At 41.5% G+C, this 19395-nt stretch overlaps 1 protein-coding gene across 2 annotated transcripts in view; it reads left to right on the top strand.

Moving 5' to 3' along the window:
* LOC123997464 (nuclear receptor subfamily 5 group A member 2) overlaps positions 1–19395 on the top strand; it is a 99675-nt gene that overhangs the window by 26759 nt on the left and 53521 nt on the right. The window lies entirely within an intron of this gene.

The following is a 19395-nucleotide window of genomic DNA, read 5'->3' as shown; positions in this document are numbered from 1 at the left end:
ATTATTCCACAGGCTAGCCCCCTGTCTTTCTCTCTCTCTCTCTCTCTCTCTCTCTCTCTCTCTCTCTCTCTCTCTCTCTCTCTCTCTCTCTCTCTCTCTCTCTCTCTCTCTCTCTCTCTCTCTCTCTCTCTCTCTCTCTCTCTCTCTCTCTTTCTCGCTTTACATTAGTGCCCCAGTGAGAGAGAGAGTCAAAAAGAGGAAGAGAGTGATGGAGAAGAAGAAAGGAGGGAGGAGGGGGAAGATGAACAAGGGCCGGGGAGAGGCATACCAAGGGCAAGGGTGCATGGTGAAGGACAGGGGGGGAAACAGGTGGAAGGTTAATGGGCCTGGACCGGATCCACCAGACGCTCAGGCTTGATATATGGGCCCTGGGCCTGGTGCAGGCATAGGTTTTCAAAGATATATTATTTCATTTGAGGAGCAGCATTCTCAGTCCCTGCATTTGTCCACTGATAGATGATATCCCCCTGCCGTGCGCCGCCAGGCAGCCACAATTGGAGATGGCGTGTGAGTTTTTGTAAGGGCCTGCTCCTGTACATATTTTTTTTGCTCACTCGCTCATGCTCCCCCCTCTCTCTCTCTCTCTCTCTCTCTCTCTCTCTTGCTTCCCACTCTCTCTCACTAAACTTCACTCTTGCTCACTCACTCTGCCCCCCTCTCTCTCCCTCTCTCTCTCTGTCCACCCTCCCCTCTCTCTTGTCTCTGTCCCACCCTCCCCACCCCCTTTCTCTCTTGTCACTGTCCCAGGCTGAAGTCTGCTGGCAGCCTGTTTTTTTAAGTTGCTATTTTAGTGGTAACAAAATCTGGTTGATCAGGGCAGGATGGAGCGCGAGGGAGGTCATAAAAGCCTCTTTTCATTCATAAATGACTGAACAACGGGCAAAAAAAAGCTGCGTATTTTAGCTTTCCGATAATTCCGATATATGCCGAAATGTTCCTTTTTTAAAAATATAGTGTCAGATAACATGATGGATTTTAGACAGAGAGCATATAGACATCTTCTCAAAATGGAACCATTTTAAGTCTTGAGCTACTACAAGAATCCAGGATATACACAAAATGACATCGACATTTGACAGATCACTCACTCCGTTTATTTACTGCTAAACCATGTCTGTTTTTTCATGCCTAGTCGCTTTAGAGTCGCTTCAGTCCCATTTGACCATTGACAACCACTCTGGACCGTTCTTTCCCCCTGTCTGTCTTGTTCGACCATTACTTCCCATTGCCGGTCCTCCCTTGGTCCCTGGACAACAATATCCCTGGCCTAGAAGACAAGTCTGGACAAGTCCAGAACGTTGCATCCTAGAGCCCCGGTAGTCTCCTGAGACTCTCCCCGGGACCGGAAGGAAGCGGAGGCACTTGTTAAAAGGAAAGATTTAGGGCTGGCTATCCCCACAGACGGGCGGAGAACGAGACATCGGGGAGAGCTTCGAGTATTCGCTGAGTCTGCTCATCCACTTGTTGCTTTGATGGTGGATAAAAGGCTGGCATGAACTACAAGTTCCTGGAGAAGAAACTGATAGACTCATCCGCCTCAGACTCTTCTCTTCCGCGCTTGCCGTTTCCCCCCCTCCTCCTTCCTTTCGTTCTCTTCCTCTTAGACTGGCAAAGAAATATGCAAAGGAAGAAGGGGAAAAAACAATCACACCCCCACACACAATTTCAGAAGTGAAACATTGTAGAATTCGTGTCTCCATCGAAACAAACTCTTACATTTTACTTCTCCACCCTCGCTATTGTTATGAGCCGACATTAAAAACAATAGTGCATACTGAGGGAGTCCACTTTCCAGTGTCTTCCATCAAACAACATATTGCTTAAGAGTTCACAAGAGCTGAGAGAAAACAAGTGGCTTCCAGTAAAGCATTGTTATCTGCAGGTCTGCTGGTAATGTGTTGTGACAGGCAATACATATACACACCAAGCGCTAGTATTTACTCCCTGAGTTTCCTTTAGGTCAAAGGGGCTAAGGTGTGGCCTCTCTGGAATCATGTTGACCGGACACTGCCATCTCCAAACTAAACTCACTACACAAAGCCATGTGGTCACTTCAAGTGATTTAAAAACTTAATAATACCGTTAATGAAAAAATCACTTGTAATTGCTGAGATACATGTTTATAAAATGCTTATGAATAATTATATACACATTTTTAATTGTACTATTTATAAATAATTTATCAATGCTTAATCATGAAAGTTATTATGAAGTGTTACTGATGTATCTATCCCTCACATGTTTTCCATCCACTACATACATCTCATGTATCTTAATGTGTCCGACTACAACAGGGCCTTGTCTCACTCCTACAATCATGATTCAGGCTTATTGCGGGTCTCGCTCTCCCTCTTATTGCGGGTCTCGCTCTAATTTGGGGTGCTGGCTGGAGGTTGGCTGGCTGGCTGAGGTCTGCCACCCTCGTCACACAACCTGTCAACAGTGGTTCTCTACGTCTATTTTTGCTGCTTATTTACGGGCGGCTATTCTGGACACAGTGGACAGAGGCGTCTCGCTGAGAGAGAGAAATAGAGAAAGAGAGAGAGGGCGAGAGAGAGAGACCAGAGACAATAGATAAGCAATAGGATGAAAGGATAGAGAGAATGCAGGCTTACAACGGAGGGGGGGGGGTTTGGGGGAACTTATGTTTAACCAACGTAGGGGTGATTAGATTTGTACTCTGATGAATGACATGTGGGTTCTGGAGGGGGTAACGCTAGACGTGAGCGTCATTTACGATGGGCGAGAAATTCACGAGGCCCACCATGCACCTATAAAATGTTTTTAGCATCACGGACCGCAATAGTAGGAGAAAAACACCTGTTCGTCATCGTGTTTCTTTCTTTTTCTTTCTTTCATTTTCTTTCTTTCTCTCCATCTTATTTTACTTTCTCTCTCTCTCTCTCACACTCTCTCTCTCGCGCTCTCTCCCTCTCTCCTTAACTCAGCACCTGGCATGGTGCAGAACTAAATTATCCATACATATTAAATGAGCGTATAGTCTAATAATAGATATTATGACTGTGTTCTTTTTAGATTGCACACTTAAAGGGTTGATAAAAGGGAACTTTTTTATGATCACTGAAACAATGAAAAATAAAAACAAAATATTCCGAATGGACTCAAGGCCCAGCACGTTTTAACTGCCCCAGAACCCACCCTGCTAGGGGTGTCGACAGGGGCATTCAATTGAGAGAGATGAATAGATAGACAGATTGTTTCGCAGGTACACACACACACTGACACACACACACACAGACAGACAGAACTGTAGTGGCCTTCAGTCTCTCAAAAGAGTTATGTAAGCGTGATAAACACAAACAAACACACTCTCCCTGATACATTCGTCACAATGGTCTGTTGATAAAGAAGGCTTTTCACTATCCACAAGAGAAACAACCTTTCACAGCCTAGTCATTCAATTACATCTCACTAATTGTTTGTGTTTAGATCACACATCCATAGATCAATTTGTTTAATTCAGATGTTAATTTCATATCAAAGCCCCAATCAAAGTGGGTTTCTGAGTGGCCCCAGCTGTGAAGTGCCAGAGCCAGACAGTCTGTTAGTGCTAATGGGAATGTATGTCTCCTCTTCAGACTGAGAGAAGCATCTGTCTGTGCATTTTAAAACACTCTTGTCTACTCAACGAGGCTGGGCAAGTGTATCTCCTCTGGACTGCATTATAAAGGCTAGTCTATATCCATGTACCTGCATGTGTATGTGTGTCATTTCCCATACAAACACTCATATACTGTACACACACACACACACACACACACACACACACACACACACACACACACACACACACACACACACACACACACACACACACACACACACACACACACACACACACACACACACACACACACACACACACACACACACACACACACACACACACACACACACACAGTGGCTTGCGAAAGTATTCACCCCCTTGGCATTTTTCCTTTTTTGTTGCCTTACAACCTGGAATTAAAATGGCTTTTGGGGGGATTTGTATCATTTGATTTACACAACATGCCTACCACTTTGAATATGCAAAATATGTTTTACTATAGAACAAACAAGAAATAAGACAAAAAAAATGGAAAACTTGAGCATGCATAACTATTAACCCCCCCAAAGGCAATACTTTGTAGAGCCACCTTTTGCAGCAATTACAGCTGCAAGTCTCTTGGGGTATGTCTCTATAAGCTTGGCACATATAGCCACTGGGATTTTTGCCCATTCTTCAAGGCAAAACTGCTCCAGCTTCTTCAAGTTGGATGGGTTCCGCTGGTGTACAGCAATCTTTAAGTCATACCACAGATTCTCAATTGGATTGAGGTCTGGGCTTTGACTAGGCCATTCCAAGACATTTCAATGTTTCCCCTTAAACCACTCGAGTGTGGCTTTAGCAGTGTGCTTAGTGTCATTGTCCTGCTTGAAGGTGAACCTTCGTCCCAGTCTCAAATCTCTGGAAGACTGAAACAGGTTTCCCTCAAGAATTTCCCTTTATTTAGTACCATCCATCATTCCTTCAATTCTGTCCAGTTTCCCAGTCCCTGCTGATGAAAAACATCCCCGCAGCATGATGCTGCCTCCACCATGCTTCACTGTGGGGATGGTGTTCTTGGGGTGATTTGAGGTGTTGGGGTTGTGCCAGACATAGTGTTTTCCATGATGGCCAAAAAGCTCAATTTTAGTCTCATCTAAACCAGAGTACCTTCTTCCATATGTTTGGGGAGTCTCCCACATGCCTTTTTGGCGAACACCAAACGTGTTTGCTTATTTTTTTCTTTAAGCAATGGCTTTTTTATGGCTACTCTTCCGTAAAGCACAGCTCTGTTGAGTGTACGGCTTAAAGTGGTCCTATGGACAGATACTCCAATCTCCACTGTGGAGCTTTGGAGCTCCTTCAGGGTTATCTTTGGTCTCTTTGTTGCCTCTCTGATTAATTCCCTCCTTGCCTGTTCTGTGAGTTTTGGTGGGTGGCCCTCTCTTGGCAGGTTTGTTGTGGTGTCAAAATTCTTTCCATTTTTTAATAATGGATTTAATGGTGCTCCGTGAGATGTTCAAAGTTTTGGATAATTTTTTATAACCAAACCCCGATCTGTACTTCTCCACAACTTTGTCCCTGACCTGTTTGTAGAGCTCCTTGGTCTTCATGGTGCCGCTTGCTTGGTGGTGCCCCTTGCTTAGTGGTGTTGCAGACTCTGGGGCCTTTCAGAACAGGTGTATATATACTGAGATGATGTGACAGATCATGCGACACTTAGATTGCACACAGGTGGACTTTATTTAACTAATTATGTGACCTCTGAAGGTAATTGGTTGCACCAGATCTTATTTAGGGGCTTCATGGAAAAGGGGTGAATACATATGCACGCACCACTTTTCCATGTTATTATTATTATTATTTTTGGTTATTTTTTAAATTTCACTTCACTATTTTGTGTATGCCCATTAAATGAAATCCAAATAAAAATCAATTTAAATGACAGGTTGTAATGCAACAAAATATGAAAACTCCAATGGGGATGAATACTTTTGCTGTAACGGCGTTCTTCGTTTGTCGAAAGAGAGTCGGACCGAAATGCAGCGTGGTGGTTACTCATGTCTTTAATGAAACAAATGACGATACATGAAATAACTTATAAATACAAAAACAACAAACGGAATGTGAAAACCCTATAAAGCCTGTCTGGTGAACACTAACACGGAGACAGGAACAATCACCCACGAAATACACAGTGAAACCCAGGCTACCTAAATACGGTTCCCCATCAGAGACAACAAGAATCACCTGACTCTGATTGAGAACCGCCTCAGGCAGCCAAGCCTAAACTAGACACACCCCTAATCAACCACAATCCCAATGCCTACAAAAACCCCAATACGACAACACAATAAACCCATGTCACACCCTGGCCTGAACAAATATATAACGAAAACACAAAATACAATGACCAAGGCGTGACATTTGCAAGGCGCTGTACACACACACACACACACACACACACACACACACACACACACACACACACACACACACACACACACACACACACACACACACACACACACACACACACACACACACACACACACACACACACACACACACACACACACACACACACACACACACACACACACACACACACACACACACACCCTACACACACAATATCGACAGCCCTCCTTACCATAAAGTAGCCTATTGCCATAAATCGCAGAATCAAGTCAAACAAGGCATGGAATGAAAATCAAATGAGCCCACCACAGATCACTCAGGGATCGGCTGCCCAGGCTTAATGCAGAGTATTGCCTGCTAGATTGAACACTGTAGAACAGATCAATACTACCCAGCGCCTTAGACTTACAGAGCACAAACTCATTTCACGTTTGGAAGTCATTATTTTCTCACTGTATTTCAGTTTGGAGAGAGTTTGGTTGGTGGGTGTCGGGGAAGGGTTCGGAGTGTGTTTGTGGGGCGGGGGGTTAAGGAGTGTGTGTGTATATATGTGTGTGTGGAAGTGTGTGTGTCTCAGGGAGGGTTACTTTTGGGAGCTCCTGCTCCCTTGGCGTCATCTATATTAGGAGCCTAATGTTAATTTGAATAATTGATTACGCCTCTCTGTTTTTGATAATTAGTTGATAGCTTCTTAGCTTTAAGCCCTCAAGATACCATGCAGCAAACTCAGGCCATTTAAAAAAAAACATATTATGAACATATCAACAACGGTACTCATAGATGGTCTGCTCCGTGCACTTAACTGACTATTTCAAATCCAGAAATGAAGCAGCTGTACCAACTGTGTTTCTTTCTCATAACCACCTTTTTGTGTGATTTTGCCTTGTGTTTGCCTAGCCTGGTCCCAGATCGGTTTGTGTTGTATAGCTGTGGCATGCCACCAGATCTGAGGTCAGGCTACAAACAGTTTGCTATTCCTAAAATGCTTCTCTACTCAGTGCTGTACATTTGATTCTATGGTATCATATCCTGACAGGATTTCCCAGCAATCAAAGATGTCTAGATTTTATTTGGTAGTGTTTTATAATAACTCCACAAAATAAAGCATTTATATTGTATTAGTAAATAATGTATTTATTATTTATTAATCATTACATAATATAGGTCCTTATAAACCATTTACTAATCATTAGCCCTTTGACGCGTACGATTTACGTGACAACCAGACATGATCAACAAACACATCCTCATCATGATCAGTACAACCTTCCAAAAAGCATTTTAAACACATCATATGTGTCCATTACAATCTATTACAAGAATCGGAATGCATTATTTGTCACTAGTACTTGAAAACATGTGAATAAAACACAAAATACACTATGGTCCATACATACGTACGGTGTACTGCAGTAAAAACAACAACATGATATACAAAAACTGTAACGATAACGTGATAACGTTTCTACCAAAACACACTTTGGTTTTGGTAGAAAAGTGATTGCAAAGAAACACTTAGCGTTTTGTTAGCATTTTTGTACTAAGAACGTTATTTTACTCAGCATAGAGTAACATTATTTCACTCAACCATTTTGAGACCTTAATGAGCATCAGGTACAGCAGGAATGTCTACCAATGGCATGTCCATCTTTTTGTGAGAAATTACACTGGTCACTCAAAACATTGATAAAATATATATAAACAGCCCACACTTTAGATGAGGCTGCGCAGAAAGTCTTAACTAATGATTAGTAAATGGTTTATAAAGACCTATATTAAACATTGTATGAATGATCTTATTAATCATTATTTAATATTTTAAAAGGTTACTAACATTTACAAATGGGGAGTAATGATTAATAAACTATTTACTATTCCATTATAAATGCTTTGTTACATGGAGTTATTATAAAGGACTACCTTTTATCTATTTTAGGGCTATCCAGTTGACTCCAGTGTACCCCACTGGTAGAATTTAAGGAGTATGGCGAACCTCAAACTAGTCAACAATAAGTACACCATATAAATATGTCTATTGAAATTCATGACTAGCGTGTCTCTGGTCAGTTTCTCTCTTGCCTTATTGATTTTTATATCTTTCATATGCTTATTCATCGGGGGAAAAGGAATACATAAGTTGGGATACCTGATTTGGTCTGCAAATCCCTGTCTGAAATCTTAGAGGAAGGGTTTGTTACTTTCTTTAGTGACCTTGAAAACAACAAGACACTCCCAACAACACACACCAAAGAGACTTTGTGTTTACCTCTTCTCTGTGTTGGCCAACTGTTCTCATAGTTTGCTCTTTTAACTGTTTGTATGTAGCTAGTGCGGACAACTAGTGTGGACAACTGCTGTCCGTCATGTATCCAATTAATTCAGTGTCTATTTTGGATATGTGGAAACTTTGACTGTATAGCTCATTAAAGACACACTATGTAAGTTTAGTTGCTAAACACACAAATCCTGAGTTTTGGGCCTTAGTTTTATGCGTTTTCCTATTGGTGTGGGGAGGTGTGCACCTTTCTGACAAAAGTTCTGTTTTCCCTCTTTAATGCTAGAATCCTTAGTTGCTACACCCACTTTTGGACTTATACATGCATAATATATACCCATTGATTCTTGAAGAATACAACGTAAACAATGTCTACTAACATGGCTAACAATAGAAAAAAATGGCTAACAATATCTAAAAATGACAGATATCCCTCCATCAGAGATTTATCTCTAATTTCTCCAGTGGATCCATATCAGTGGTGAGGCGTGATGAGGTGAGGAGCGCACAGGGTGGACCTTATTAGAGCAGGGTTAGCGTCACTTTAAATATTTTCCTTTGCCATTGGGCATGGGATAGGAGGGGAGGAAGGGTTTGGGGTGGGAGGCGTTGGGACAGGAGGGGAGGAAGGGGTTGCGGTGGGAGGCTAATCGAACAAAGTGTGTTCTATAGGTCAGGGAACAGCCTCCTGAGTCTGTTAATGTGGTCACTATGGGAACTTATCAATCTCCGTGCCTCAGCAGTATCGATCACAATACGACTCTCTGTGAGACACACACACACACACGCTCCCTCCCCTCTTCCCGGCCTCTCAGAAAGGCAGACGGTCTGCTCTACCCCAAGTAACCAATCAGAAGCCTCGGCCACTGCTTCTTTATTCTGTCATCTAATTAATTTATAGGCCCATATATATATATATATATATATATATATATATATATATATATATATATATATATATATATATATATATATATATATACTGTTGAAGTCTGAAGTTTACACACAACTTAGCCAAATACATTTAAACTCAGCTTTTCACAATTCCTGACATTTAATCCTAGTAAGAATTCCCTGTCTTAGGTCAGTTAGGATCACCACTTTATTTTAAGAATGTGAAATGTCAGAATAATAGTAGAGAGAATGATTTATTTCAGCTTTTATTTCTTTAATCACATTCCCAGTGGGTCAGAAGTTTACTATCACTCAATTACTATCACTCAATTAGTATTTGGTAGCATTGCCTTTAAATTGTTTAACTTGGGTCAAACGTTTCGGCTTCCCACAATAAGTTGGGGGAATTTTGTGCCATTCCTCCTGACAGAACTGTTGTAACTGAATCAGGTTTGTAAGCCTCCTTGCCCGCACACGCTTTTTCAGTTATTCCCACAAATGTTCTCTAGGACTGAGGTCAGGGCTTTGTGATGGCCACTCCAATACCTTGACTTTGTTGTCCTTAAGCCATTTTCCACACCTTTGGAAGTATGCTTGGGGTCATTGTTCATTTGGAAGATCCATTTGCAACCAAGCTTTAACTTCCTGACTGATGTCTTGAGATGTTGCTTCAATATATCCACATTACTTTCCTACCTTATGATGCCATCTATTTTGTGAAGTGCAACAGTCCCTCCAGCAGCAAAGCACCCCCACAACATGATGCTGCCACCTCCGTGCTTCACAGTTGGGATGATGTTCTTCGGCTTGCAAGCCTCCCCCTTTTTCCTCCAAATGCAACGATGTTCATTATGGCCAAACAGTTCTATTTTTGTTTCATCAGGCCAGAGGACATTTCTCCAAAATAGTATGATATTTGTTTCCATATGCAGTTGCAAACTGTAGTCTGGCTTTTTTATGGTGGTTTTGGAGCTGAGGATTCTTCCTTTCTGAGCAGCCTTTCAGGTTACGTTGATATAGGACTCGTTTTACTGTGGATATAGATACTTTTGTACCTGTTTCCTCCAGCATCTTCACAAGGTCCTTTGCAGTTGTTCTGGGATTGATTTGCACTTTTCGCACCAAAGTACGTTCGTCTCTAGGAGACAGAAAACATCTCCTTCCTGAGTGGTATGACGGCTGCTTGGTCCCATGGTGTATACTTGCGTACTATTGTTTGTACAGATGAACGTGGTACTTTCAGGTGTTTGGAAATTGCTCCCAAGGATGAACCAGACTGCTTTTCTGAGGTCTTGGCTTATTTCTTTTGATTTCCCCATGATGTAAAGCAAAGAGGCACTGAGTTTGAAGGTAGTCCTTGAAATATATCCACAGGTACACCTCCAATTGACTCAAATTATGTAAATTAGCCTACCAGAAGCTTCTAAAGCCATGACTTAATTTTCTGGAATTTTCCAAGCTGTTTAAAGGCACAGTCAACTTAGTGTATGTAAACTTCTGACCCACTGGAATTGTGAAATAATCTGTCTGTAAACAATTGTTGTAATTATGTCATGCACAATTACTTGTGTCATGCACAAAGTAGATTTCCTAACCGACTTGCCAAAACTATAGTTTGTTAACAAGAAATTTGTGGAGTGGTTGAAAAAACAAGTTTTAATGACTCCAACCTGAGTGTATGTAAACTTCCGACTTCAACTGTATATTTATTTATTTATTTATTTATATATATATATCTATGCATATATTTATACTTAGCTCTTTGCCTTGTAAAATGTCCACTTCAATATGAATGTTCTGCGGTTTTCCATGGTATAGAGAAAATGCTCTTCTGTTGATATTGTGTGAAGGATAAAACAGATGAAGAAAAAAAACAGTCTGAGGGAGGATGAGTTATCATTTCTCTGGCCCATTGTGTAGGCTTGGTTTGGACATTGGTATTTCTATTGCTGTTTAGAGACATAATATCTGTATAGGGTTTCTGTGTGGTCAGGGGATAGGCCTGCATACATTGGCCAAGTTACTTGATATAAAATCTAGATCTAACTTCTAAACAGGTGCAAGACGGAGAAAAAAGTTCAAGCTTATGTTTTCTACCTACCATTAGCCCCCCTCTATTCCACACTAGACTGACTGGTCTGGCACCAAGACTAGAATGGACAGACAGACAGACATAGAATCAGAAGCGGTTGCCAATGACTGAGAATTAACTTCATAGAATGCTTCAGATACAAACTGACTGTAACGGAACAGAACAAATGTCAACTTCATCAGATCCAGCACCATCCCAACCACAACATATGTGAAAATTGCGTTTTTCTGTTTTATAGTAAAAAAAGATAGATGAAGATAAGTGTTCTGTCGTATAAAAATGAAGCGTTTCCAATGACATCATCAACCGATTTGTAGACAATTAGTCGGCAACGCCTACTCATAATGGATTAGAATCACATGATGCACACCGATGATGTAATTGGAAAAAAGTATCTTCCTCTATCTTTTCTTCCACAAAACATAGAAATGTGCCATTTTCACATTGATGGTGGAGTGGTGCTGGAGATGATGAGTATGAAGTGGATTTTATTTGTAAATGTCACTTTAACCCTCATTTGCTCCAGGGGCATTGTACTACCACAGTATGGCTGACCCTGTAAAACAACACATTTCACTCCACCCATTTGGTGTATGTGTTGTTTTTGAAAGAAAAGCTATTTTCTGTCCATTAAAATAACAGCAAATTGATCAGAAATACTGTGTAAACATTATTCACATTGTAAATGACTATTGCAGCTGGAAACTACGGATTTTTAATGGAACATCTGCTGTACATAGGTGTACAGAGGACCGTTATCAGCAACCATCATTCCTGTGTTCCAATGGCACGTTGTGTTAGCTAATCCAAGTTTATCATTTTAAAAGGTTAATTGATCATTAGAAAACCCTTTTGCAATTATGTTAGCACAGCTGAAAACTGTTGCCCTGATTAAAGAAGCAATAAAACCATCCTACTTTAGAAGGCCGCAAACACTAGCCTCAGAGTTAGTTCGGTGGGGAGTGTTGCAACTGAGGACAGATGATTTTTACGTGCTCATCTGTGTGGCCTACCACTTCGCCGTTGTTGCTCCTAGACAGTTTCACTTCACAATAACAGCACTTACAGTTGACCGGAGCAGCCCTAGCAGGGCAGAAATATGACGAACTGTTGGAAAGGTGGCAACCTATGATGGTGCCACGTTGAAAGTCGCTGAGCTCTTCAGTAAGGCCATTCTACAGCCAATGTTTGACTATGGAGATTGCATGGCTGTGTGCTCGATTTTATACACCCGTCAAACAACGGGTGTGGCTAAAATAGCCGAATCCACTAATTTGAAGGGATGTCCACATACTTTTGTATATATACTGTATATATAAATTCCCTTTCTAGCTGAAAAGCATTTCTATGTCATCGCACCCACTTCATACATGCGGCCCACATGCGGCCCAAGGATTTTCCCAGCATGCTTATCACCATTAGCCACAGCAGGGGAGAGGCCGAGGCCCAAACAGAGGCTGTGCCATGATAAACAGACTGGGATATTTCCACAGGATCATAGATAGGAGAGATTAAATAGGCCCTGTCTCTCGGGAGAAACTAGCTGGCTGGCTCCCCCTAGGTCACATACTTAGCACATCCCAGGGATTTACTCACTCACTTAGGCTATTTTGCCCTTTCATTAATACCATAGGAAAATAATGACTAGAAAGGACATTACAATTATATGATTATTAAACCACTCTTTGGTGTGTTGTTTCTTTTATATTGTTTTATACTTACAGATTTTTCTTGTAAATATCAAGACACATTTCAGGTGAATGCATTCAGTTGTACAACTGACTAGGTATCCCCCTCTCCCTTACAGTCACTATCGATCATATTACATTTGGGAATGGCTTTCTCCATGGTTAAGAAAAATGCTTTACAAACGAAAACCCAAATCTAAACACCTACACCTAAGTACTGTATGTCTAGGTTAGAATGTGTTTTGAAGTGAAGCAGGCTGAGTAACAGCCTGAGAAGAGTGGAACCTACTCTAGGTGATTAATTCCTATCCCCAAGTGAATAGTACCATACACAAGGCCTGTTCGCCACCAGACGAACAGATGCCAACAGAAGAGAACTCAAACGATGCCATGCTCGAGAGTCCCCCTCATTGAAGTGAACTTCAAACCTCACCTGTAGTTCTCAGAGAGAACATTGATACACATCCAGCTAGTAGGAGGGGAAAAAGGACAGAGAGAAGTAGTGAGAAAGAGAGCGAAATCAGATGCGCATCTTGCTTTATGTAAATGTAATTTTGGATGTGAAGTCGCTGTTCGTGGGCAAAAAATAATGCAATTCACTCTGTTCATTAAGGAGCACTGAAGGAGATTCTATTAATCTGTTCATTAGGCCACATCAAAAATGGAGCTACTTATTAAAATCAGATCCAGCTGTGTACCCTCGTTAGGCCGCGATACCCACCACGCTTAACAATGCTTGTGGCACTCGACCAAAAACAGCCCAAAAAAAGGGTGAAGGAAAAAATAAAAAATAACACGCTTTGACACATTTGCCAGTTTTGACTCCAGACCATTATCAACATTATCAGTGACCTCTTCTTTGCAGGGGAAGATGAATACATATTACTGTTGGGTTCTCCAAAAACACCATTCCCAATGAATTTACATTCCCGAAAAATGGGGGAAATGTTATTTTCTTAATCACTGTATTTTATTTTCTCTAAACCCTTAAGTTCTCTCTTTCTCTATCTCACTCCCCTCTTATTCTCTCTCTATCTCACTCCCCCTCTTATTCTTTCTCTATCTCACTCCCCCTCTTATTCTCTCTCTATCTCACTCCCCCTCTTATTCTTTCTCTATCTCACTCCCCCTCTTATTCTTTCTCTATCTCACTCCCCCTCTTATTCTTTCTCTATCTCACTCCCCTCTTATTCTCTCTCTATCTCACTCCCCTCTTATTCTTTCTCTATCTCACTCCCCCTCTTATTCTCTCTCTATCTCACTCCCCCTCTTATTCTTTCTCTATCTCACTCCCCCTCTTATTCTTTCTCTATCTCACTCCCCCTTTTATTCTTTCTCTATCTCACTCCCCCTCTTATTCTCTCTCTCTCTCTCTCTCTCTCTCTCTCTCTCTCTCTCTCTCTCTCTCTCTCTCTCTCTCTCTCTCTCTCTCTCTCTCTGTGTGTGAAGTAGAAAACATTCATCTGCGCTTGTGGTTTTGAACAAAAGCTATGGGCAAAGCGATTGATCTGGACATTGATGTCCTCGCCTCAATGGTCATGAAGGTGTTAAATTGGTTTCTGGGAGAATATGTATTTTTCATTACAAGCACTGAGAGAAGTTCCTTTTTGAAAATAAGAAAAAAGCAGTGATGATATTAAAGTATAGAGAAAGAACACCTTGAAAATAGCCTTAAATGTGTGTTTGAACATAGTTTGGGCCTATCAGAGGTATAATACTCTTCTTAAGGGGGATATTCAACCACTATCAATGCCAAAACCAAAGCTAACATGCTAAAGCCTTTGTCATGACCGTTTCATGATTTCAAGGATAGATCACTTATTGCTTGGCGGGTTCAAGTCAGACCATAGAAAGCGATAGGTAGTTTAAGGCCTAAATGAAATCAGATCAAGTGTTTACCGGTGATAGCAGACACCCGCATAGCGGATGTTTTGGCGGTGTCAGAGGTGCAACTGCATTGGAGCCATTAAATCGGTGAGCAGCTGCTCGTGATCATTGTCATGAAGCCACACCCACCTCACTTGCGTTAGATGTTCAGAGTGAGAAAGTGTAGGCTATATAGAAATAATGGTGCTCAAATTGAAAAATTGTTCACTATGAAACCGGTATTTAAATATACTACTTTTAGTAATAGTGGTCAGTTGTTTAGTATTGATGATGTAACTGTGATGTCTGTTTTCTGCAGTGGAATGAAGCTTGATTCTACTAACGTAAAATTACTAGATGACGCCAAGAAGTCTCAATTGTAAGGGTTTGGTCATCAGGAAAGGTTGGAATCTTTTTAATGAAGTAGTACATTGATCGTGGTTAGAAACTGACTGCCTATCGTCCATGTTATCCACAGTTTCCATGACTACTTGGTATGATAATTATTAACCAGACAGTTTTATTGCTCCCATATAGTTCAATGAACTATAGGCCTAACATCAATTGAAACTTTATTAGACCATTTACTCAATAAACCTCATTGTCTAAGATCACATTCTGTTCTGTTGGCTTGGCTTTGGCTGCATACTTTAATTTTTTTTTACAACAAGTTCACAATATATTCCTGTTCACAAGCAATCATACTGTGAACAGAATACATAAAAGGCAGAGATAGTCGAACAATCCCCTCCCTTTTGTCAGACCACCAAGTATCTCAGTGGACAGACAGATGGATTTGTGAAATCCAGGGCCTGTCGTGTTCCACCATGTGACAGTGCAAAGGAAAATCTTGTCAGGAAAACAGCCAGTGTCACTGGCACTTAAAGGGTCGGCAATCTCTCTCCCCGCCTCACTGTGCTCGTCCTGTCTCGGTTGCTGTGCGGGTGTCTCCTGCTCCCACCTCGTGTTCCCCTCATCTCCCCTTGTCCCCTTTTGATGACCCAGCTCTGTCGGGAGTGATGCTGCCAGGCAGGCAGCGTGAGGACGGCTCCCTTTGATGAGGACCCCGACGCTCGCCGGGGCCCTTGACAGGCCTGCTTTGAAGAGCGAGGTCTAGCTGCACATCCCACTCCACCACCTCTCTCTTAGACTCTCTCGCTCCCTCTATCTCTCTCTCGTTCACTCTCTCTCTGAGAGGGTATTTTACTACTAATGCTGAGGCTTTGAGACGAAGACAGGGATGGGGGGAGTGTGGGGGGGTTAAAGTACAGTAAGGAGGACACTTGTTCACCATCGCCTCCCTCACGCCCTCCCTCGCTTTCTGATGGTTTTAATGATGGCATTTGAATTTTGCTCTCGCATGTCGCCTCTGGTCACCCACCCCACAGAAAGGAGGGATGAGAGAAAAAAAGAGAAAAGAAAGGGAGTTCACCAAACTTTCAGAAGTTGTGATAATGGTCACAGCGGCTTTGTTGTATTTCATTTTGATAAAAAGAGGAATGAGACAAATCATGTCAGCGTTCCTGGGTTTGAGACACAGACAGACCCGGTTTGAGTCTCGACTATGAAGTTCCATGACCCGGCACCACCAAGCGAACGCTCAGTGATACTGCCATTGTTATGACTAGGTGGAGAATAACCAACCCCTATGCAGTCAAAACAATCAATGCCAACAACAGTTGTGCTGAAACTACCACACTGTCATTCAAAGTAATAAAGCATTTCACGTACAGTAGACATCTGTTAGCTTAGTGATATCACATTGCTTCGATTGAAACAAATGGCCTCTTAGAAAGTTACAGTAAATAATATAATAATACTCGTAGGAAAGGTTTTCATCTTTAGCTCACAATCTGTACTATATGATTAGAAAGGTTAAAATTTATATATAAAACATCACAGCACTATTGAAAAATATATGGCACATGGAAACCAAACTAGGGTGGTCTATGGTGATAGGTGGGATGGGCTGAGAGCGGCTGAGGGTTGGGATTAAAGAGCTTATGTTTGGTAATGTATTATTGTTATGTGACTGCTTTATATACGTAAAAGTACCAGGTATGTAAAATGTGTATGTAAAATGCACATGTAAAATGTACATACACTACCGGTCAAACGTTTTAGAACACCTACTCATTCAAGGGTCAAAATGTTTACTATTTTCTACATTGTAGAAAATAGTGAAGACTACAACACTATGAACTAATACTGTACATAGGGAATCATGTAGCAACCCAAAAAGTGTTAAACAAATAGCCAGCCTCTGCCTTGATGAAGCTTTGCACACTCTTGGCATTCTTTCAATCAGTTTCACCTGGAATGCATTTTCCAACAGTCTTGAAGGAGTTCCCACATATGCTGAGCCCTTGTTGGCTGCTTTTCCTTCATTCTGCGGTCCGACTCAACCCAAACCATCTCAATTTGGTTGAGGTCGAGGGATTGTGGAGGCCAGGTCATCTGATGCAGCACTCCATCACTCTCCGTCTTAGTAACATAGCCCTTACACAGTCTGGAGGTGTTTGGGTCATTGTCCTATTGGAAAACAAATGATAGGCCCACTAAGCCCAAACCAGATGGGATGGCGTATCGCTGCAGAATGCTGTGGTAGCCATGCTGGTTAAGTGTGCCTTGAATTCTAAAGACAGTGTCACCAGCAAAGCACCCCCACACCATCACACCTCCTCCTCCATGCTTTACGATTGGAAATACACATGCAGAGATCATCCGTTCACCCACACCGTGTCTCACAGACACAGCATTTGGAACCAAAAATCTCCAATTTGGAGGACAAACTTCCACCGGTCTAATGTCCATTGCTTGTGTTTCTTGGTCCAAGCAAGTCTCTTCTTATTATTGGTGTCCTTTAGTAGTGGTTTCTTTGCAGCAATTCGACCATGAAGGCCTGAATCACAGTCTCTTCTGAATAGCTGATGCTGAGATGTGTCTGTTACTTGAACTCTGTGAAGCATTTATTTGGGCTGCAATTTCTGAGGCTGTTAACTCTAATGAACTCATCCTCTGCTGCAGAGGTAACTCTGGGTCTTCCAATCCTGTGGTGCTCCTCATGAGCGCCAGTTGCAGCATAGCGCTTGATGGTTTTTGCAACTGCACTTGAAGAAACTTTCAAAGTTCTTCAAAATTTCCATATGGACTAACCTTCATGTTTTAAAGTAATGACGGAATGTTGTTTCTCTTTGCTTATTTGAGCTGTTCTTGCCATAATATGGACTTGGTCTTTTACCAAATAGGGCTACCATCCTTACATTGTCACAACACAACTGATTGGCTCAAACGCATCAAGAAGGAAAGAAATTCCACAAATTAACTTTGAACAAGGCACACCTGTTAATTGAACTGCATTCCAGATGACTACCTCATGAAGCTGGTTGAGAGAATGCCAAGAGTGTGCAAAGCTGTCATCAAGGCAACGGGTGGCTATTTGAATAATCTCAAATCTCAAATATATTTTAATTTGTTTAACCCTTTTGTGGTTACTACATGATTCCATATGTGTTATTTCATAGTGTTGATGTCTTCACTATTATTCTACAATGAAGAAAATAGTAAAAAATAAAGACAACTTCTTGAATGAGTAAGTGTTCTGAAACTTTTGACCGGTAGTGTATATGTAGCAAAAATCTGTAGAAAAACAAAAATATATTTGTCCTCCGAAGAGAGGTTAATAAAAAAATATATAACAAAGTAAAATAGCATTCCTTTCTCCGTCAATTGTACCATACCTGTTAGTGAGGTAGTTTACACCATCGATTTACGCATTCTTTCTCTAATTCTCATTGACGTTTTCGAGTGCAGCGTCACAGATTGTAACTATCAACCCAAGGATTTTCTCAGACTCGGGCAAAGCACATTTCACCAGAACAACACATACCGAAGAATTTCTCGAAGCCACATCATTCCGCAAGTCAGATAAATAGTATCGAATGTGACACTTTTTTTGTCGGGGGAAAAAAGGAGGGGTGAGAGAGGTTCTACCTGTCTTTTTCCTCATTCTTTCTCTTCTGAATGTGGCCTTTCTATGTGTGTGGCTACAGTGTGTAATGATTAACATCGTGAGCCCTGGGAAGTTGCAGGAGTTCACAATGGATGGTTGTTGCAGTGTATCAGACTCCCCTTTGGCGTGCGTCAGTCACCGGAATGGGAGTCACGGCCGCAGTGTTGCGTAGAAACTCACTACTTAATCACTGGGAATGGAGAAATCCCTCAGCCACTGGTAGTCCAGGGCAAACAGCTAACCAGTAATGCTGTCAAACAGGGACGTTCCTGGGTTTTTTGAGAGAGCGTGGTGTTGCTAAGTTCACATGAGAAAGTAGTGGTGTGGTTGTGTTCAGACGGGGAAGGGGGAGGCTATGTGATACTACAGTATCGTGTGAAGTTGTCTTCTTGTCAAACCATAAAAGTGGTAAAGCTTCACCCAAAAACTTTTCACCAAGAGAATAATGCAGCATCGTAAATCTTTAACCTTTTGTCAAGATGCATTTTTTTATTCATCGTTATGTATCCTTTTTATTCAGAGAGGAAATATATGTAGCATGACACATTAGGATAGCATGAGCTATGCACATACATTAGCATTAGCATCAACAACTGACCT

The sequence above is a fragment of the Oncorhynchus gorbuscha genome, linkage group LG15, assembly GCF_021184085.1.
Source record: "Oncorhynchus gorbuscha isolate QuinsamMale2020 ecotype Even-year linkage group LG15, OgorEven_v1.0, whole genome shotgun sequence".
In the NCBI taxonomy this organism is placed as follows: domain Eukaryota; kingdom Metazoa; phylum Chordata; class Actinopteri; order Salmoniformes; family Salmonidae; genus Oncorhynchus; species Oncorhynchus gorbuscha.
This window is presented reverse-complemented; position numbering and strand designations above follow the sequence as displayed.